Genomic DNA, 22,933 nt, shown 5'->3' on the forward strand with positions numbered 1-22,933 from the left:
TTGTGGTATTAATAATTAAGGTGATACAAAATGTATACAATAGTTTTATTACAGGCAAATGTGTCAGTTTATTCTTACACTTTTAGAAGGAATGACATGAATAACACACAGTTCTTTGAAAAGATTCTGGAATTCTATTTTAGGGAATGCAAGTTTTAACTAAAACAGACATGTAGGGGGAGCTGACAAGGACCTCTTTAAAGAGCACTTATCTTGTGGCAAATGAAATTTACACTTTGGTAGGTTTTCACAAAAAGAATAAAAAGAATAAAGAATAAAAATAAATTTGCCACGTCAAAGTGCCAAGTCAAAACCTGCAAAATCAATGCTTGAAGAAAGTACTCTTAATCCTAAGTAATGTTTTTCCAATTTCATATATCATAATCAGTGGACAGAATTAAAAAAGTAAGTGCAATTACAGATGTTGGATAAAGTCAACAGGATAACAAATGTATACAAAATGTTTTAACTCACACCGATTTACCGGTCTACAAAGACTGGGGAGATTATTTATTATCCAAAGTCTTTTCTATTGTTGGAACAGTTTCAACACATTTTAGCAAAACAGATCCCACAGTAAATGATTAAGATTTATTTTTATTTAGGTAGGACGTTACTAGGAGAAACAAAAATACACACAGTATATTACAGTTTCATAGAAAAGCAACATGCTTTTTAATCCGTAAGAACTAAGTAATTCATGGCATTAAACAATTTAGCACTACTACACTGCCATTTCATGTCCTAATCAGCGATCATGCAGTGTTACCCAGGTCTGACATTGGCATATGCTTACTAGGCTGTCAAATATGCTGACTGTATTATACAAGGTTCAAATTATGTTTAAAAAACTGTAAAAAAAAACAACAGAAACAAATCGCAAACCAATTAAAATTTAGAGAAAAAAATCCTATAGCAACCAATTGGAAATAAAATCAAAAATACAAGCATGATGTTCATAATAAGCACAGGAGAGAATTGAAGATTTAGGACTAATTACAGGTATTGTCATACAGTAATGTGAAACACAGAAATACAGGTACAATGCAATACAAAAAAGTATATTATAACATGAGACACTCAGATAGAAAATGACTAATCAACTGTGTAAGCTAATATTGAATTGAAAGTAGAAACTGTAGTAAATCAGTAATAAACTGATAATACCAATGGCAAGTGCTAGGCTACTGCGGCACATAGACAAGTAGCAAGGGCGATTGAAATGCATGCCAGGGGGGAACCAGACAGTGGTTCTGGGTCATATTTTATCTTGTGTCAGTTATTATCATACTTATACTAACTGCACCTATGGGCTACAGTAAAATATTTAAAAATCTAAAATTCTCAACTAGCTTTCTACTAGAAGACTGACATATACAGGGCAGATCTTAGGAGCCAGCAAACTATAGAGTGAAACGGAAAAACCTTATTAGGGTTGACTGATGGATTCCTTATGACTTTCCAACTTTTTAATGGCACTCAACAATAGTGGGGGCCACCAACTTGCCTCTAATCCTTTGCCTTCTACCTCGCTTGTTACATACTACTGTCTGCCTATTAGTAAACAAATGAGAATAGCTTTGTTTCCCAAAAACTTATTCATGACAATTTGCTAAAATAAGTGTTTTCTTGAAGTGTCAGCAGAATTAGATCCCTCCAGAATATGCTATGTGTAAAAAATAGTAATATTTTATTGATTTAATCTTCTCTATTACAATCAATGTAAGGTCACCCAAAGGTTAAAGGGGTATACTCATCTGGGCATTCACATTCAGTTTCATTAATCTACCATATATAAACATTTCTTTAATTAGATGTTATTAAAAAAAATGTTCCTGTGTCAAGATAATTTCTTATAAATGTAGTCATATAGTCCCTTATAAACAAGACTCTGCCCTTTGATACGGCCACCTCTGCAGGAGAGATTGCATAAAGAAACAAAAAGTTTTTATATATGAAATGTCTGGGAGTTACTGCATGTCTCACCGCCGTCCTGGGGTAAAGATTGCTGAATCCAGGTGATCTGGCCACTGCTGCCAAAATGTGAGGTGGTCGTATTCGAGGAAGCCGTCAAAGAATAAGAGCAGAAACGGTGCAGGCACAGTCAATATATGGGCCGAGCAGAATGTCACGGCTGAAAAGGTGGTGGGGAGGTGAGGATGTAATAGCGATCACTGTGGTTGTGCTTCAGCTTCAGAGAACAATACAGGGGTCCAAATACAAGCGGCACTCACCAATCCAGTGAAAATGTCTTCTTTATTCACAAAAAGTGGTACACAGGGAGGCACACAGTGCCGCAGAGCCGACGGGCTGTTTCACGCCGCTCGGCGCTTTCTCAAGGCAGTGACTATGCATGCGCGCGTTCCACCGGATATGAAGTGGAAGGTGGGCGTGCGTCGTCATGGTGAATACAAACAAACAATCTTAAAAGGTAAGTACTGTAAACAACATCAGATAATGCTCCTAAGGTACCTGCAATACAACAGTTTAAATAGTACACGGTTACTTGAACTAGTACATCTATCCTTTTTACATGTAAGAGTGATGCAGGCAAAAGCAGGTAAGAGAGGGGAGGATCGGGGAGGGGAGGGGGAAAGAAAGAATGAGAGGGAGAAAGATAGGAAGAAAAGGAGAGGGAATAGGAAAGGAACAATACCTATAGGAGACGAATACAGTATCATAGTGAATAAAATACGAGTGTGTGATGCACACACACCTGTCGTATTAAAACCAAATGATAGGGAGACATATTTAAAACGTTGTATATGCAGTTGTAGTTAAAGATAAATCATCACAAGATCAATTTACAAGAACACCTTTAGTTCATTGCGGTATCCGAGGAAGCTATCTCGTTTCTAAGGGACAATATGGCTATTTTTATGAGAGATTATCTTCACACAGGAACATTTTTTTTAAATAAGAAATGTTTAAATGTGGAAAATGAATTAAATTAAATGTGAATGCCCACATAGGAATACTCCTTTAAGCTCTGATTACATGTGCATTGACTTTCCCACTTTGGTGCACACTTTTCATACATGAATCAACTAAAATCTTGTAAATTCAAATATGTACAAAAGGATATACAACCAACCCTATAGACAAATACAGTATAGGATGGTTTAGGAAACTTTCACCCTCCATTGCTCAGTGTTTTTAAAAATGATTTGTAGTTCCAAGTATTTTTGTGAATTGAAAACATCTGGATTACTTCACTGGAGTTAACATCATGGATTGGCTGCTGATGATGTTTTTGGCCATATAAGGACAGTTACATCACTAGGGTCCTTCTAGAGCAGTGATGGCGAACCTATGGCACGGGTGCCAGAGGTGGCACTCGGGGACCTTTCTGTGGGCACCCAGGCTGTCGCCCCAGGACAAAGTTCGACAGACAGGGCTTAAATCTTCCTGCAGTCCTAGACAATTGAGATGCAGCTCTTGGCACTCTTTTAAAGTGACGTATCTTTGATTGATTGGAACTGAAAGAGTAAGAAGGTGTGAACAGGGCCTAAGTATTTTTTGAGGTCCTACTACTGGCCCCCACGATTGTTCCTGTACAGAGAGACCCTGGAGAGAAGCTACAATGATGTCTGAATCTGCATTCCTGCTTTCAACTGTATTGGTGTCCTCAGGGGGCTGATACGATTAACTGTTGTGATATATATGTGAAAGAGAGCAATAAATTACTGTTTAAATTGTCAAGTTGGCACTCGATGGTAAATAAGTAGGTTTTGGTTGAAGTTTGGGCACCCGGTCTCTAAAAGGTTTGCCATCACTGTTCTAGAGCAAGGGTCCCCAAACTGCGGCCCGCAGACCATTTTTATCCAGCCCCTGTTGCCCTCGGCAGTCGGACAGGGGCCTCTGTCCGGACAGGAAGCTCCTGCTCGTCACTGTATAGGATATTATTGCCTCTGATGAGTGTATATGTAGCTCTTCAGCAAGAAGCAAGGTGAAAAGACACAGCTTGCTGCATTTTTGCTTGATGTTATTCTATAGAAATCTTCTATGTTTACTTCAGCTGGACAGAAATCTGTCCATCATGTGATGGACACACAGGTGCAGGAGGCAGTAGTATCACACAGCTCTGGTTATTTTACTTGATAATAATGTCCATGGACACATTTCTATCCTTTGGCAGTAAACATAGAAACTTTCCATAGCAGGTCAGCAAACACAGATCTGGAAAACCATCAGGAATCAACACATATAGGGGCACATTTACTTACCCGGTCGCTGGAGTTCATCCAAAGTGCATTGTCTGATGATCATGCACTCTTCTGCGATTCACTAAGATCGTGCACCCGATATCCTGCAGGTGTTGCTTCCCCGCTCAGGTCCGCCGGAGTTCACCATCTTCTTCTTCTTCTTGGTGTATGTAAGTGCATTGTCTTGCGACATAAATAGAAAGTTAAATCCCGCGCTCAGTCCGAATCCGTCGAATCGTCTGACGGCATGCCCCGCAATTTCTGTCGCATGAAAGCCAGCGCAGCTGCGCCACACTCCGGTCGTGTGCGACACAATCCCATGCTAAATACCTGTCAAAGCTGCGCAAATGCGGAAAACCATGAACAGTCTGACGAAAGTGCGATCCGTAACCTTTAGTAAATAAGCCCCATAGTATATTGGAAAATTGTAGAACTTTTCATTACACAAAGAATATCAATTATTTGCTGAAAGTGGACAACCCCTTTAAGTTTAACTTGTGGAAATGTAAGATGATTCATAAGCTCTTCAGAGTCAGACTTGAAAGATTCTATTCCAGGACCGTGTTTCCCATACAATGATTGTATACAGTCATGTAGCTTCTGGCATAATAACAATTTTCACCAGGATTTGTTATTGGTGGGTATTTAGGAGGGCGTCACACTGAGGTTATGTAAGCATGAAAGTAAAATTTGATATTGGCCTTTTATAGCGGAAATGGCTTAGCATCTCTCGACTGTGCACATGGTCTGTAGGAAGCATGAACTTCGTACAGACCATCATTGGTGCTTTATTCACTATTTCCAGGGGTTACTACATGTTATAAGGATGTCATATAGTTAGGCAAGAATTGGCTGATTTTAAAAGAGAAAGAGTGTATCTGCCATGGACTGGTCCACATCCTGCTAAAATAGTATGATAAACCAGAAAGAAACAAAAAGATGCTAGCATATACTGTATCAGTATAAGATCAGTGTTATATAAAATACCATAAAGTATTGCCTGTGCCATCTTACAATAGCTATAGTTATAGACCTATCTATAAATAGGAAAGGATACACCACATAACAAAACATAGATGAAAAGCTGTAATTTTATTAAACACAATACCATCCAGGTAACGAGCAGAAGTTAAATAGATAGTAGCACAAGTACTACATAACTTGGTGTACTGATTTATAGATATGTCACTCAGGAATTACCGTAGGTTTAAGCTGAAAATAGCATATACAAGAAGTGGTGAAAGGGTACAGTAGAGTGCTTAAACAACACCTGTATAATGAAGATATGAAGGCAAAAATGAAGTAAACATTCTTACAACAACCCAAACTTACAAGAAGTGTGTAACGCCCAGCTGGAGTACAACCTCTTTGTTAAGGGGCCCCCATGTGGTGTATCTGCTCTTATTTTTCTCTGTAGATTGGTCACTATTAAAAGACTGTTAAAAATTGCCAAAAATGAAGTTGGGGAGATGTGCAAACTTCAAAGCTGAATGATCCTCTTACAGTACACACATCCATTGCACAGCTCTGCTGGGGGGGATGTATAATTGCAGTTATTCTAGTTTTCTGATGTATATAAGTCATAGAAGTTTCCCACTGTCAAATTTGTGCCATATTTGGATCTTTCTGTGTCTTTTACTGACCCCCTTTTGAGCTCGATCTACTTATTTTCCGACAAAGACTATTGTTAGTGTGACAGGCGGGGCGTTCACAGTCCAGCCCACCCACCCTGCTCCCTGCCTAGTTTCTGTCTCAACACGCCCATGAAATCCAACTTTTTGCTCTACAATAGATTGCCTGCTTGATTTGTGCTGGATCCATCTTTCTTATAGACTATGAAAAATCTGACCTGCAGACAGCCCCTAAGTCTAAAAACAGGTGTAACATGACTGCCTAATGATACATCTTCCCTCTGTGTCTCAAGTGGTTGTCATATCTTAATCAGTCTTTCTGGGCTGAATTTGAAGCTTCTGACCTGTGCTACCCCATCAGTAAAAAAAAGGAGCAGAGCAGTAATAGCCAACCACAGCTGTGATGTGGTTATGTCTCATTTTTTTCAAATTCAAATTACTTTTTCTGTGTGGTCCTCTCACATGAACACACATATGGGTGGGCTCAAAGCAGCAGAGCCAGGGGCACCTACTGTACAGCAGCATAAAGAGGGGACCAGCTCTACAAATAAGATAACGGTCTTGATCTAGGAGAGGGAGCATAGCAGTGTGTGTTTGATTGCTTAAGTGAGCTAGCAGAGCGGAATTTGTTACTAGGGAGTACCAGGTTCAAATTAAAGTGTAGCTAAACCCTGTACCATGATAATCTAAGCACACTGTCAAAACACTGCAGCAGGAGACAGGGAGCTCACCTATGCAAAAGCATAGCACAGAGGAATCAGAAAGTGTCTGCTCAGCTAGTGAAGGCCATACAGCTGAATCGCAGCAAAACACAAAATGCAAAGTAAGTGGTTAAGAGTTATCTTTACGATGTTAGCATCACTAGGGGCTTAAGATTTGAGATTGGAAATCTTTCATCAAGTCACATCATGCAATTCGGGTGACACAACCAGCCCGTGAAGCCAAAGTTGTGAATAAGCCTTATCCTAAATAAGACACTATTAAGCTAATTGGTTCATAAAAATACAATGTTCATTCAGTTCTCGGATATTAAATGTAAGAACATTTTATTGAGAAATCATTGATTTGCTTGAATTACAAGAGAACAGGATGTCGCTGAGAACAGAACATGATGTTACAGATTGTATCAGAAGCGGATATATATGTCCCCCTCACTGCCTTCGCTATCAATATTGTTCCTGGAACAAAATAATCTAGATTTCCATCAGCTCACTCAGTTACATTCACTCTCACACTTAGTAACTATTTTATTTATCTATATATTTGAAACGTAATATATATATATATATATATATATATATATATATATATATATATATGCACAGTCAGTGTACAGTATGTAAATAGTGTCATTATAAATCAAGTGGTTCTGTGTTATAGAAGATTTAAGTAATATTAGTGATAACCCCAACAATGGAAAATTCTGAGTGACTTCAGATTTGTGAGGTGTATGAAGGAATTTGACCTCTGGCCTTGTGCCTTTATATGGTTACATTTCTCCTCTTCCAATTTGAATATTATGATTTACAAGAGGAATACATGAGTCCATATACATTTCATTCAGTTTTATTTGGCTGAACATTTCAGACCATAAATTGTATGGATTTTAAAGAGAATTTTCCACAAAGTACAGTAGATTTTACTATGCTAGTACAAAACTGTAGATGCATTAAGCAGACAGAGAAACAATTCCTAATAATAGGTTATGATGTGCAGTTTTGTTAAAAGTAATGGACTTTTTATTTAAAAGTTTTTTAAATATGTAAACATCAAAATTTGATGTAACTAATTGACTTATTAAAAATAGTAGTTGTAATATCTGTCTACAGATAACATTAACTCACGGTGGCTGAGTGGGTAGCACTTCTGCCTTGCAGTGCTGGGGTCCCGGGTTCGAATCCCACCCATGTCAACATCTGCAAAGAGTTTGTATGTTCTCTCCGTGTTTGCGTGGGTTTCCTCCGGGTACTTCGGCTTCCTCCCACACTCCAAAAACAAACTGTTAGGTTGTTTAGATTCTGAGCTCCATGGGGACAGGGACCAATTTGACATGCTTTGTGCAGCACTGTGTAATCTGTGTGCGCTATATAAATAAAGAATTATTAATAATATTATTACCATCAAAATGAAGCATGATTTTCCAGGGACACTAACTTATAGGCCCAGGCACAGTTACTGTGGTAATCTTCTGATTTTTGTTATCCATGGCCTTCTTCCTTCTAAAGTCAACTTTTAAAATTATAATAATAAACCTGAGAAGCTGCCTTTAGCCTGTCTGTGTTGTAGCTACACGGGCTTTTAGTGTGACAGAGCATAATGTGCCCTTGCCACTGTGTGCTCACTGATGCTGAAATTTTCAGAAAGTGCAGGTGGGAGGGGGAGACAGATGCACTGCTTCACAGTGTAACGATAGTTTGTAAATCCAGAGCACAGAGATGTATGTTCATAAGCATAATTTTAATAGATTTTAGAAGGATGGAGGGCGTGGATAACAAATATAAGATGACCATGCCTGGATCAGCAAGTGTCCATAGTTTATGATTAGAGATGAGCAAGTATGCTCGTTCGAGTATTAGCGGCTTGTTGCTCGGATGAGTATCTCGCATGCTCAAGATCGAGCATTTACTTAAGGAAACACAGTGAATAACTGTGAAGAATACAATGAAAACAGTGAACACAGGATCATTTAAGTGCAGAACACAGTGAAGAACACATTGCAGATGTTTCTGTACATCTGCTGGCTTATCCGAAGACATTAGTGCCGAACGGTGTTTTTCACAATAGTATGTGAAGAACAATATGTGTGAAGAACACATTACAGATGTGGATAACATGGATATGGATATGGAAACATCTGCAATGTGTTCTTCACACATATTGTTCTTCACATACTATCGTGAAGAACACCGTTTGGCACTCGTTAGCAGGTGTACGGAAACATCTGCAATGTGTTCTTCAGTGTTCTTTCAATGGGGCAGATTTATCAAGCTGCCTGAAAGTCAGAATATTTCTAGTTGTCCATGGCAACCAATCACAGCTCCCCTTTAAAATATTCATGAGCATTGGTAAACTGAAAGCTGAGCTGTGATTGGTTGCCATGGGCAACTAGAAATATTCTGACTTTCAGACAGCTTGATAAATCTGCCCCAATGTGTTCTTTCAGTGAAAACATCTGCAAACATCTGCAATGTGTTCTTCAGTGTTCTTTCAATGTGTTCTTTCAGTGAAAAATGCTTGAGTCTCCCATTGACTTCAATGGGGTTCGTTCTTCGATACGAGCACTCGAGCATCGGGAAAAGTTTGACTCGAGTAACGAGTGCTCGCTCATCTCTATGATGCTTATCTTTGATGGTAGATTTCCTTTAAAATCTAAAATAAAAAAGGTGAACATTTGAAAATTTAAAAAATTGTAAATTTTGTACAATGAATTGTGACAGTTTTGGCTTTAATCTTTGATTATTAGTTTTGGTTTCTAAAGTGTGTATTATGACCCAGAGTGATTAGTTTCATGTTTTTCATATCTTTGGAGAATGTTTTCAGCCAGATCTTGTTGTAGTGAGCTCAGCAGATTTTTGTGGCACATAACCTTTTAACCCCTTCCCGACATTTGACGTACTATTACTGCATGGCGGGAGGTGCGTTCCCGCAAAATGCAGTAATAGTACGTCATGCTTTTGGCGCCGGCTCCAGAACGGACCCCGCGCCAGAAGCTGCGGGTGTCCGCTATATGTTATAGCTGACACCCGCCTCTAACACTCCGATCACGGGTGTTAACCCCTAACAGGGGTCAGGGGCATTTGACTGCAATCGAACCCCCCGCGGCGCTTACCGGGGGGTGTAAGTGCCTCCGATCGCAGCCCCGGGACTGCCAGTGCCCGCGATCTCCTTCCGGGGAGCCGGGTTCTGCCTTCTGCCTCCTGCATGCTCAGTGTGTCACATAATACAGTGTAATACATCTGTATTACACTGTATTAGGTGAAGAATAGCTTGAACAAGTGATCAGTGGATCACTTGTTCAAGCAAACCTGTAAAAGTAAAGAGAAAAAGTTAAAAACACAAAAAAAAAAACATTTTTTAATAAAAAGAATTAATTAAATAAAGTTAAAGTCCCCTAAACACAAACATTCCCTATACACATCTAGTAAAGTAAAAAAAATGGAAAATCACCAAAACCCCCCACATATTTGGTATTGCCGCGTCCGTAACAATCTTTACAATAAGTCAGAAATATTATTGGACCCGTACAGTGAACGCCGTAAAAAAAAAAACTGAAAAACTCGCCAAAAATATAAATTTTCATAAAATCCCTAAACAAAAATGTTCCAAAAAGTGATCAAAAAAAAGTTATGTGCACCAAAATGGTACCACTGAAAACGACAACTCAACACGTAAAAAATAAACCATAAACCAGCTTTGAAAATGGTGAAAAAATGCATTTGCGCCATTTTCTTGTGGGCTTGGATATTACATCCTTCACTGAGCGCCCCAAATGAAAGGTCTTCTTTATTCTTTGGGTTGGTACGATTAAGGGGATACCAAATTTGTAAAGGTTTTATAATGTTTACATAAATGTAAAAAAATTTAAACCTCCTGTACAAAAATTTTTTTTTTTATTTTGACAACTTCTGGCGCTAATAACTTTTTTATACTTTGATAATATTTTCAATGATATCATTTTTAGGACTGTACAACCTTTTGATCACTTTTTATCGATTTTTTTATATTTTTCAAAATTGCATCCGTTACGGGGTTAAACGCATTGAAAAACCGTTATCATAGTTTGATAGATCGGGCATTTTCGGACGCGTCGATACCTAATGTGTTTGTGATTTTTACTGTTTATTTACATTTATGTCAGTTCTAGGGAAAGGGGGGTGATTTGAAATTTTAGATTTTTTTATTATAATTTTTTTTTTAAACTTTTTTTTATTTTTATTTTTACTATTTTTCAGACTCCCTAGGGTACTTTAACCCTAGGTTGTCTGATCAATCCTATCATATACTGCCTCATTCATTACAATGTGCTATCAGCACATTGTAATGAAGGGGTTAAAACGAAATAGCCTCGGGTCTTCGGAAGACCCTAGGCTACCATGGAGATGGATCGCCGCTCCCCGGTGACGTCACAGGGAGCGGCGATCCCAGGTGAGACTGCGCTGCTATATTTGAGGCTGCCGGCAAAGCACTGATCCCGGGTGTTACCGGTAAGCCTTTGCTGCAAAGGCTTACCTTCTCCATGCAGCTTGCTGGAGCCCTCTCCATGCAGCGCGACCCGACCACTGCTGTGAATACACGGCGGGCGGTCGCGAACCGGTTAAACTACTATTATTAGGTCAGATGAGGGTGCCATTGAAGCAGTGTCAACTTTAAAAAAAATTAGATGCTGTGATTCATAATCCACACTGCATCTATCCTGGATGAATATACTTTAGGCATCCCAAAATAGCATAATTCAAAAAAACAAATTCACCCACAAAAAAATATATGACCTTATGCATTCACAATGCTTTAAAGATTTCACTTTTCCATTTAATAATATCCGCTACCCATTTACCATACAAGTAATTATAGTGCAGGGCATGCAAATGCAAATCATAAAAATAAACTCATAATAAATTAATTTTTAGAAAAAACTTTTACGAAGGAAAATATACTACAGAATGGAAAAAAACTATTTATAGATCACAAGAAAAAGAAAGATGAAAATAGAACAGATTTTCTCTCTTGTTGGTCATCATTCCAAGAAAAGAAAACAGACTACAAAGTAAAGATTGAATTATGCTACCAAATGTTTTTAATATTTTCTCTTCAAGTCCCCATTTAAACACAAAATAAATATAAAATTTGCCGCTTCAGGTCCTTCCAGCAAATCTCTATAGCCAGATAGCCATTACCCCATCATTATGAAGCAAAGCACCAACATGAATATGTAGTATAGCAGCAATTAATTAACCCCTTCCCGACATTTGACGTAATAGTACTGCATGGCGGGAGGTGCGTTCCCGCAAAATGTAGTACTATTACGTCAAGCTTCTGGCCCCAGCTCCTGAACGGAGCCGGGGCCAGAAGCTGCGGGTGTCGGCTATATATTATAGCCGACACCTGCCTCTAACACCTAACACCTAACCCCTAACACGCCACGGTCGTGCTGACCGCGGCGTGCAAGGGGCATTTCAGAAGAATCGGACCCCCCCGCGACGCTTACCGGGGGGGGGGTCCGCTGCTCCAATCGCAGCGCCGGGACTGCCGGTGCCCGGGGCTGTGCGATCCTCCTTCCTGTAGCCGGGTCCCTGCCTTCTGACAGGACCCGGCTGTAACACACTGAGCATGCGCAGCATGTATTACATATTACATATTACACTGTGTTATGTGAAGAAGAGCTTGAACAAGTGATCAGTGGATCACTTGTTCAAGCTATCCTGTAAAAGTTAATAAAAATGTTAAAAACATTGCATAAAATAATTTTTTAATAAAAATAATTAATTAAATAAAGTTAGAGTCCCCTAAACACAAATATTCCCTATACACATGCAATAAAGTGAAAAAAAACCGCAAAATCGCCAAAAAAACCCACATATTTGGTATCGCCGCGTCCGTAACAATCCGTACAATAACTCAGAAACATTATTGGACCCGCTCGGTGAACGCCGTAAAAACAAAACCCGAAAAACATGCCAAAAATGTACATTTTTCATAAAATCTCTACACAAAAATGTTCTAAAAAGTGATCAAAAAAAGTTATGTGCGCAAAAATGGTACCACTGAAAAGAACAACTCAACACATAAAAAATAAGCCCTAAACTAGCTCTGTCAACCAAAAAATATTAAAGTTACGTCTCTGAAAAGATGGCGATGCAAAAACAAATGAGATTTCCTCTATATTAGTTTTTATCCAGTAAAATTGTAAAAATAAATGAAAAACTATATAAATGAGGTATCACCGTAATCGTAGTGACCTATAGAATGAAGATAATATAATATTTTTAGTGTACGGTGTACGACCCCCAAAAAATACGAAAAGAAAGTAAACCAAAATTGACAATTTTCTTTTCACCCATACATTCAAGAGTTAATAAAATCTCATCAATAAGCTAATGACCCACTAAAATGAAGTATTTGTAAAGTGCATCTCATGTCGCAGAAAATAAGCCCTTATATGTCCAAATTGCCAAAAAAATAAAGATTGTATAGCCAATAAAAATTGACAATGCATAATCTGCTCTGAATGGCGCAGCTCCCTTCGATGCCCTGGCGTGTGCCCATACAGCAGGTTACCACCAAATATGGGGTATTGTTATACACAGAAGACATTGGGTATCAAATTTTGTGGAGCGTTTTGGTATTTTATCCACTGAGAATTTGTACATTTTTTGAAAAACATATTAATTTAGCCAAAAAAATTTTACTTTCAAAATTGCATCCGATTTTGTTTTAACCCCTGTAAAACAATTAAAGGGTTAACAAACTTCATAAAAGTTGTTTCACGTACGTTGAGGGGCGTAGTTTCTATAATGGGGTAATTTATGGGGTTTACTTTTATTTAGGTCTCTCAAAGTGACTTGAAACCTGAGCAGGTCCCTCAATAGCAGGATTTTGCGGTTTTTATGAAAATGTGAAAAATCGCACCTAACGTTCAAAGGCCCATAACATCCTACAAAAATAAGAGTATGCATAAAAAACCATGTCCACACAAATTAGACATTTAGTGAATGTTAGTTATTACGTTTTTTTGCGGTTATGACTATGTATGGAAAAAGTAGAACATTTTGAAGTTCAAAAATCAAAAATTTTTCCAAATTTTCACCAAATATCTGATTTTCTCATAAATAAATGCAAAACATACCACCAAAATTTTTCAAATAACCTGAAGTACGATGTGTCACGAGAAAACAATTTTAAAATCACTTGGATATGTTAAAGCGTTCCGAAGTTATAACCACTTATAGTAACACAGGGCAGATTTGAAAAAATGGGCCGTGTCAGGAAGGTGAAAAGTGGCTTCAGCGTTAAGGGGTTAATATGCAGAACAGGACTGCATCACTCCAAAAAAAAATGTGCCCCGAGGCTGCGAGATGATGTCCAGAAGCAGGAAGCAGCACTGTGCATGCGCAACATGCTCAGTGTATTACATTCCACAGTGTAATACAACTGTATTGCAATCTGTAAGCTCTATATGAGCTTGAACAAGCGATCACTTGTTCAAGCCAACCTATCAATAATAAAAATAAGTTTTAAAACAATAAAGTTTTTGTGAAATAAAATGAAATAATGAAATCAAGTGAAAGTCCCACAACCACCACTTAAAACAGGCAGGATTCGGTTTAACTTCTCCCACAGTTGACATCCACAATTAGAACTGGCACCAATAGCAGGCGTTAACTCTGTAAATTCCACTAGCCAAGTCATCAGTGCCATTTAAATGGTTTTGGCCGCATGCCAACACTAAACTGCCAGCAGTACTTGATGCTCGCTGATGACGTAATTGGGAAGTACAAACATCCACAAAATTGCCGGTACGCAGTTCTGCCAGCATGTTAGTGCCTGCGCGTGTGACCCTAGTAGTTTAAAAATAGCTTGTGACTTTGCCAGAGGAATTTAAACAGTTGACTCAAAACAGAGAAATAAAAAAAAGTTATGGCTTTTCGAATGAGGGGTGTAAGAAACAGAAACTCAAAAACGATAAAGGGCTAAGTGCTGAAAGGGTTAAAGGAGTTTTCCCACTATAGGGTCAAGCTTGCTGATCGGTGGAGGTCTCAGTGATGGGACCCCCACAGATCATGAGAACGGGGTTCCGATGTACCCCAGTCAACTCCTCTTCGCTCCCCGAGATGACCAAAGCAGCCATGGTCAGACTGTCTCATTCTTCTCTATGGAGCTTCTACCCTGACCTACGTCTAAGGCTTTCCACCTAGCCAAAGTAGTTCCCTATATAATGCTGATGAGCTTCAAAACATTGAAACTGCACTGTCCACAGATTGGAGACTGTTCCTTTTGGAACAGATACATTAGTTTTGCTATTATGTCATAAGGCTAACATGAAATCATTGTTATCTGTATCTCACAATGGAAAATGTTGTGCATATTTCCATCCAAAAGTCCCTTGTAGAGTATGCATGGCCTTTAAGCCTTCACATGCCTGCCCAGGTAACTTTTAATGGCAATCTTTCGTTAAGGAGTCTGGTTTCTTCCCTAACCTACTGCCCTAAAAGAATTGCTTAAAAAGGATTCCTTGAGTGATTAAATATTATGTAATTGAACAAAGAATTTTCACATTGAGTGCTGATTTTATATGATGGCTTGCATAGTGTTTCTTGGGATGTTTAAAGATTGTGAAATCTTTTGTATCCAAATCCAGCTTTAAACTTCTCCACAACAGTATCATGGGCCTGCCTTGTGTGGTCTTCATGAGGCTTTTTTGCGCCATCACAGAGCAGGCGTAATACGGAGACTTGATTACACACAGGTGGATTATATTTATCATCATCAGTCATTTAGGACAACATTGGATCATTCTGAGAACTTCAGGAGTGAGTTTGCTGCACTGAATGTAAAGGGGCTGAATCAGTTTATTATTTTTGAAAAGTTTAAAATTCAAATAAATTTTGTTCCACTTCATAATTGTGTCTCACTTGATGCTTGTATTCTTAGTTTGCTTAGCATAATATTCTGCTAAGTATAATATTCTGACAAGTATGCTGCAGTTATACATTGAATGGATATAACATCGAACTCTCTTCTCTTCTACAGGTATATATCTCTGATTGCTGAATCAATTTTTACCCATCTACCGTTTCTTTAAATCCAGTCTCACTTTCTGCAATGGTATATATCTGTTAATTGCCTAAGTATTGCATGTGTCTGTTTCTTTCTGTAACATTTGACCCTTTTCTACCTGATTTCATGTTCATCTATGTTCCTCAATGAGTTTGTTTTTCTCTGTTCAGAACCTGATCCACATGTGTTAAGTCTCCTAGATTAATGGTTTTACAAGCTAAATGAGGGCCTGGTCTCCTGTCTTCTCTCGGTATAAATTTAGTGATAGTATAGGATGCTTGCATTCTCGGCATAATATTCTGCTAGGTATAATATCCTGACAAGTATGCTGCAGTTATACACTCACCGGCCACTTTATTAGGTGCACCATGCTAGTAACGGGTTGGACCCCCTTTTGCCTTCAGAACTGCCTCAATTCTTCATGGCATAGATTCAACAAGGTGCTGGAAGCATTCCTCAGAGATTTTGGTCCATATTGACATGATGGCATCACACAGTTGCCGCAGATTTGTCGGCTGCACATCCATGATGCGAATCTCCCGTTCCACCACATCCCAAAGATGCTCTATTGGATTGAGATCTGGTGACTGTGGAAGCCATTTGAGTACAGCGAACTCATTGTCATGTTCAAGAAACCAGTCTGAGATGATTCCAGCTTTATGACATGGCGCATTATCCTGCTGAAAGTAGCCATCAGATGTTGGGTACATCGTGTTCATAAAGGGATGGACATGGTCAGCAACAATACTCAGGTAGGCTGTCGCGTTGCAACGATGCTCAATTGGTACCAAGGGGCCCAAAGAGTGCCAAGAAAATATTCCCCACACCATGACACCACCACCACCAGCCTGAACCGTTGATACAAGGCAGGATGGATCCATGCTTTCATGTTGTTGATGCCAAATTCTGACCCTACATCCGAATGTCGCAGCAGAAATCAAGACTCATCAGACCAGGCAACATTTTTCCAATCTTCTACTGTCCAATTTCGATGAGCTTGTGCAAATTGTAGCCTCAGTTTCCTGTTCTTAGCTGAAAGGAGTGGCACCTGGAGTGGTCTTCTGCTGCTGTAGCCCATCGGCCTCAAAGTTCGACGCACTGTGCGTTCAGAGATGTTCTTCTGCCTACCTTGGTTGTAACGGGTGGTGATTTGAGTCACTGTTGCCTTTCTATCAGCTCGAGCCAGTCTGCCCATTCTCCTCTGACCTCTGGCATCAACAAGGCATTTCCGCCCACAGAACTGCCGCTCACTGGATGTTTTTTCTTTTTCGGACCAGTCTCTGTAAACTCTAGAGATGGTTGTGCGTGAAAATCCCAGTAGATCAGCAGTTTCTGAAATACTCAGACCAGCCCTTCTGGCACCAACAACCATGCCACGTTCAAAGGCACTCAAATCACCTTTCTTCCCCATACTGATGCTCGGTTTGAACTGCAGGAGATTTTCTTGACCATGTCTACATGCCTAAATGCACTGAGTTGCCGCCATGTGATTGGCTGATTAGAAATTAAGTGTTAACGAGCAGTTGGACAGGTGTACCTAATAAAAAGGCCGGTGAGTGTACATTGCAGTTAGACAGGGCAGGAGACAGGTAAGATGGCAGAGAAAAATTAACAATTATTTTTGTCTAAAAATGTTTTCCATTTTCGCTCTGTTTGCTATGGTTGTTCTACTTTCCTACCGTCCATCTATTCCACCAGTATCAACTATCCATATCAATGCCTCACTCCTTCACTCGCCTTTTCACACTACTCACACACTCTATACATTATGTAACCATACTAACTTATCACAGTGTTCTGCTGTGTAGAAAGAAATAACTTCTTATAAATATCTAAAGCATCTTTTGTCTCTTCTCTTTATCTTTCTGCTTGCTGCAGGGGACATCTCTCTTAACCCAGGCCCACCTTCTGCTTACTTTAACACTTAACACAGAAACCCTGCTAACCTTATAAAGATTCAGTGTTCTCCCTCTTCTCCTGCTCCACCTGTAACCCTTTTTAAATGTGCCCTATGGAATGCCACTCTGTGTGTAATCAGTTCATGAGCTCTTTCTTTCTAAGTCCTTTGACCTGCTGGCCATCACTGAAACATGGATCCAGCAAAATGACTCTGCCTCCGGTGCAGCATTGTCTTATGGCAGCTTAAACTTTTCTCACTGCTCCAGACCTGAGACTATGTAGGGAGGAGGGGTAGGCATACTACTCACTCTATGTTTCACCTTCCAGGTCATTCCTCCTTAACCCTCTCTTACTTTCCCATCTTTTGAGGTTCACACCCTCAGACTTTTCCGCATATTCTCTCTTTGTGTGGCTGTAATATACCATCCTCCTGGCTCACCCTATCAGTTCCTTGATCACTTTGCTTCTTGGCTTTCTCAGTTTCTATCCTGTGACATTCCAACCATCATCATGGGAGACTTCAACATCCCTGTTAACACTCCCATTTCTCCTCCTGCCTCTCGGCTCTTAGCACTAACTATATCTCTAAGTCTTTCTATGTGATTCCCCCACTCATAAAGAGGGAAACATACTCGATTTGGTCTTCTCCCAACCAACTTCAATATAACCTCCTTTCTTTTACTTTCAATAATCCTTCACCTTGTCAGAATCCTTCCATGCATCATTCATACCGGAAGCGCGCTAGATGAGATAGCACCACTCACTATCCGAAATTTTCTTGGTACAAGAAATATGGAATGCATCCACACAAAAAGCCTATACATAAATGTATGTAGATATTATATTATATTTTTTTTTTGGGGGGGGGGAACACTGATACCAGTTTGGATAAAACACTTATCAATTTTTTTCATCTTTGAGACTCTTTTGAATGTTTAAGATTTACTTTCCCATAAGCTTCAGGAAAAGATTAGTGGATTTACCAAAATAGGCTCCGAACGTAACTGGTTGATGTTCATTATTAACAGATATACTTGCAAGATTTCAAGTGGTCTCAATGTTATTTTCCCTCAGAAATAGCTTTGATATATGTGTCCCATTAAAGAGGACCTTTTTACCACTTCTATCAACTCCAACTCTTTGCTGGCTACCACCCAAGGAATCAGTGTTGATAATTTTGATACCAAATATGCAAATTAGGCATGATGTCAGATGGGTGGTCCTGAGCCAGAAAAGGCACCGTGGGACTGCAACACTAATGGCACTGATGTCAATGCTATGATTTTTATCCAACTACACATTTATATAACCTCTCTTTAGGAGATGGTCTTACCCCTTTGCTAACAAACTGTTTTATCTTAGTGATTTATGATTCCTCAATCCTCATTTGTTACAAAGGGAAAAGTTATTAAAACACTGGTGAAGTCCAAACAAACACGTTTTCATTGCCTTGGGCAAATGTGGCTAATCCAATTTTGTAAAAACACTCAGTGACAAACAGGTTTCATGAATAAAATATCAACTCCGAATTTGAAAAGCATCTCCACATTGTTTCCCAGCAAAAACTATTACAGATTTTATACCAACATCTTTACCTGCAGCTTATCACAGCCATAAAACTAGGGATTTACTGCCAAAAAACACAAATCCTCAACAAGAAAGCTCTTTATATTTAGCTCTTTATCCTCCTTTAGGATGTTTTTAAAATTAGTGGAACAAAGTTGAATATTTGTTTCTGCTCAGACAATGATAAAAAGGTTTGTCACTAATGTGCACAAATTCTCATAATCTTATTGGTCAAGATCTCTGTATTCTGCTCTATTCTTCCATTCTCCTATAGGAAAAAAAACAACAAAACCAGTACCCTTCATTTAAGGTGAAATCTAAAACTTTCTGTACATGAAATACAGAACCACACTTGTAAAGTGTGATTACATTCAGCAATTTTGTTGCAGTGTTTATTTATTACAGCACTGCACACCAAGGCCCGGAGCCCGGGGGCTTGCCATGCCAGCATCGGTGCTCAGGGGCTATTGTGGCTTGGTCCATGCTGCAACTGTGTTGCGGCGACAGTGGATGCCATGTGGTGTCGCACCTTATTAGCGTAGGGACCCACTAAAACGAGGTCAAAATGAAGTGGTTAGTGGGCTTATGCAATTAAAATCAAAATGTAGAATATTAAGTTAATTTTATTAATACAGCCTAGCAGCAATAGATGATTGTATAATGTATGGATGTGCAGTCCTTTTCTGGGTGGGAATATTGTCCTGGGGGGTCCGTGGCCGTCCGAGTCACTGACCTTGTTACAGAATCTGCCTGCTGCTATATGAGAGCAGTGGCAGGCAGAGCTATTATCCCAAACTCCTGCCGAGCAGGAGAAGGGAGGGTGGGACTCACAGCAAAGGCTCCGACAGTCACTGGGATCATCTTCTCTCCACTTGCTGCCTGTCGGGATATGCTGAAGTGGGGGAGTGAGGGCTCACACCACTCCAAACAGAGGCTGTGCCATGTAAGTAAGGAGATGTCCGCCCTAAACTGTGATCCCCTCACCATTCCCTATGTTAATAGGTGCTGTGGCTGATTAGGATGTCTTTATGTTTGATGTATGTTTGCATATGTAAACTAAGTGTATGATGTGTGATTGTGCATATGTGATCTCAATCTCAATATATGCGTATTCATTTTATTTTTGGAAAGCGTGAAGAGTATAGGAAAAATTAAGCAAACTATTTTAAAATTCTGCAATGTATGCACTTTTCACAAAGCCCATGGGCCATGGTACCCTTAATACACCCCTGAATGTGAGTATTGTGGAAAATAACAAAACAAATTGAATGCAATTTAGGTTTAACTACTTTTGTTAATTTAGCATATAGGATTATACATAAAATTATTTTGGAATCTTGACCTTGCATTGGGAGAAGAAAGTAACTAGAACACTTTACTGAAACTGCACAAAAGTCCCAATGGGGCATATATATCAAACTTTTGGCTTGCCTTTTTTCTTAAATTTTAGAGACATTTCATGGTGCTTAGTGCTCATTTTTTGCACCTAAAACAGTTTCCTTCGAAGTTCACCATTATCCAGTTTTCTGCAGTGTTCCCAGAGTTTTCACCTGCATCCAGATGTTGCAAAAAAGTCACAAATTGACAAAAGTCACTATGGCTGCCTTTGGCAAGGCGTAGAAATTAGCATATAACTGATTGCGACTTCTGGAGACTGATGAACAAGGGAGATTCATATGCCATATTTTGTCCTGTTCATCAAGATCAAGCCATCTGTGAATCCCCCATCAATACCCCTTATTTCCCCCTAGCTTTATTGAAGCCTCAGCGAGTTTGAGCAGATCCCCCCCCCCCCCCCATTTTTGAAGCAAAAGACAAAGAGTAAAAAATATCAGACAAATATGTTGGTTAGGGACAGTTCTGGTCATGGTCTATGGTCCAGCTCAGCCAAAGGGCAAATAGACTTTTGGATTTGGTATCGTCAGGGGATCATAGTGCCCCAAATTCTCTAGTTTCTAGCATGCTTGGACACCGAGATATAAATATCTCGGGATGAGACCATACCGAATGGGTCAGGTTTGGTATCAATGCGATCCAGGGATTCACCTGGGTTTCACCTGAAGTAAACGATCCAAATCAAAGATTCAATACTGTAAACCTGAACTGAAAAAGAAAAGGCTCCTCATATTTAATATGGATCAGACAATACATATTTCTGCCAACAGCCTCTTGGGCTGGCGGTATGATCCATGTTCATGCTTTGAAAGCCCTGGTGAGCAAAAGATCGTTTGCGTATCACTTCAAAAGACAAACCCTGCTGTGAATGGGTTGCATATACAGAGATGCTATTAAGATATATTACATATTAGGTGTAAAACATAGTAGGAAGATATGCTGTGTAAAATAGAATTAGTGCCACCTTTACACTATAAAGTTTTAGTTGAAGCAGGAGAGTGACATTTCCTTGGAAATGCTGCTGAATTCTTCTTGACCCATAAGTAACAGAAATTCAGCCACAATGATATTCTACCAACAGTCTACGCTCCCGATAGTTTGGAAAGTAAATTCTAGAGCTAAAGCTGGATAGCTGCTACATTTTCCTCCAGGCTCTCTGGTGAAAACATTAACCAGAGGTTCCAGAGACAGGGCTGGGTAACTATTTTCTAATAAAATAAGTTCAGTACTATTAAATCATGGTTTCTTTCTTAAAAAAGTTCAAACACCTGTCCACAGGTTAATAATTCATTAAGCTCAGCTCTATTTACTTCTATTGATACAATTTCACATAACAAAACATAAACAGGCAGATATGGATAATGGGGGATATCATATGCTAGTGCATTGTGCTCCAGTGTATGATGTTCCTCCTGCCCCTTCAGCGTGCTGGATATATCAGGAGGATCTGGGCTATTTCTGGTGCGCACACAAAGTACAGGAATGCCCAATGCTGGTCCACTCTGCCGCCCCCTTAAAGGGGTTTTCCCACGAAGACAAGTTAGGCCCTATCCACGGAATAGGGCCTAACTTGCTGATCAGTGGAGGTCTCAGTCCTGACCACGGCAATCAGTATTTTCCATCAGCTCCATAGAGATGAATGGAGCCGAACGGTCATGCACAGCCGTATGGTATGGCACAGAGGTATCCCACTAACCCCCCCCTGAATGAGGGGGTTGTAGTAAACAACGGTAGCAGCCAGCTTTTGCCTCTGCCCATGTTAATGGTGTCCCCCCAGTGATGTCACTTTCCTTATATGGACATTGAAATCATTGCCGTCCTTTTTCCTGCTGAGGAACATATCCACTCAGCAGAGGTTGGGGGACATTGTATCCACCACCCATATGCTTCTGAAGCCACTACTGAGCACATTATGTCACTCAGGAGGAGGAAGCAGGATGGAAAGACATAGCTTGCTTCATTTACTGAGCGTATACTAAAAACGAGGGTTGAACCCAACCTAACATTCCCTCTGTGTACAATTGAAACAATACAGGAGCACTTGTAACCTGTTATCCTTAAAACAAACTCTGCAGAGGGCCTTGCGTTGCAAGGATGCCTCTGTAAAAGTTTGTTTGCTATAATTAGCTAAATATTGAAATTAATAAAAGAGGTGGGATGAACTGTGGTTTGGTAACAGAGCCATTTTTACTCTAAGTGGTACACATCAGGTCCTTTGTGTGGTCACTTCCAGAAATATATAAAATATTATTACAAAATAAAAAAGAAAGTTTATAAACAATCTCAAAATACTGTACAATCATGCAGAGAAAGGCTATTGTAGATTTTTTACAAAAGTTATTAGAACATTAAATACAATGGTCTTACACAACCAGTCTATGGCGTTCATTTCACATATCCAGTAGCCCATGTATAAGCATACTATGGATAAAACTAAACTCATTTAAGACCTCAGAAATGTTG

The 22,933-nt window shown here is 39.4% G+C and overlaps 1 protein-coding gene across 1 annotated transcript in view; it reads right to left on the bottom strand.

Annotated features, from left to right (window-relative positions):
* Positions 1–22,933, bottom strand: part of ARHGAP6 (Rho GTPase activating protein 6) — a 381,778-nt gene that overhangs the window by 357,001 nt on the left and 1,844 nt on the right. The window lies entirely within an intron of this gene.

Source organism: Engystomops pustulosus, chromosome 2 (genome assembly GCF_040894005.1).
Source record: "Engystomops pustulosus chromosome 2, aEngPut4.maternal, whole genome shotgun sequence".
NCBI classification, from domain to species: Eukaryota; Metazoa; Chordata; class Amphibia; order Anura; family Leptodactylidae; genus Engystomops; species Engystomops pustulosus.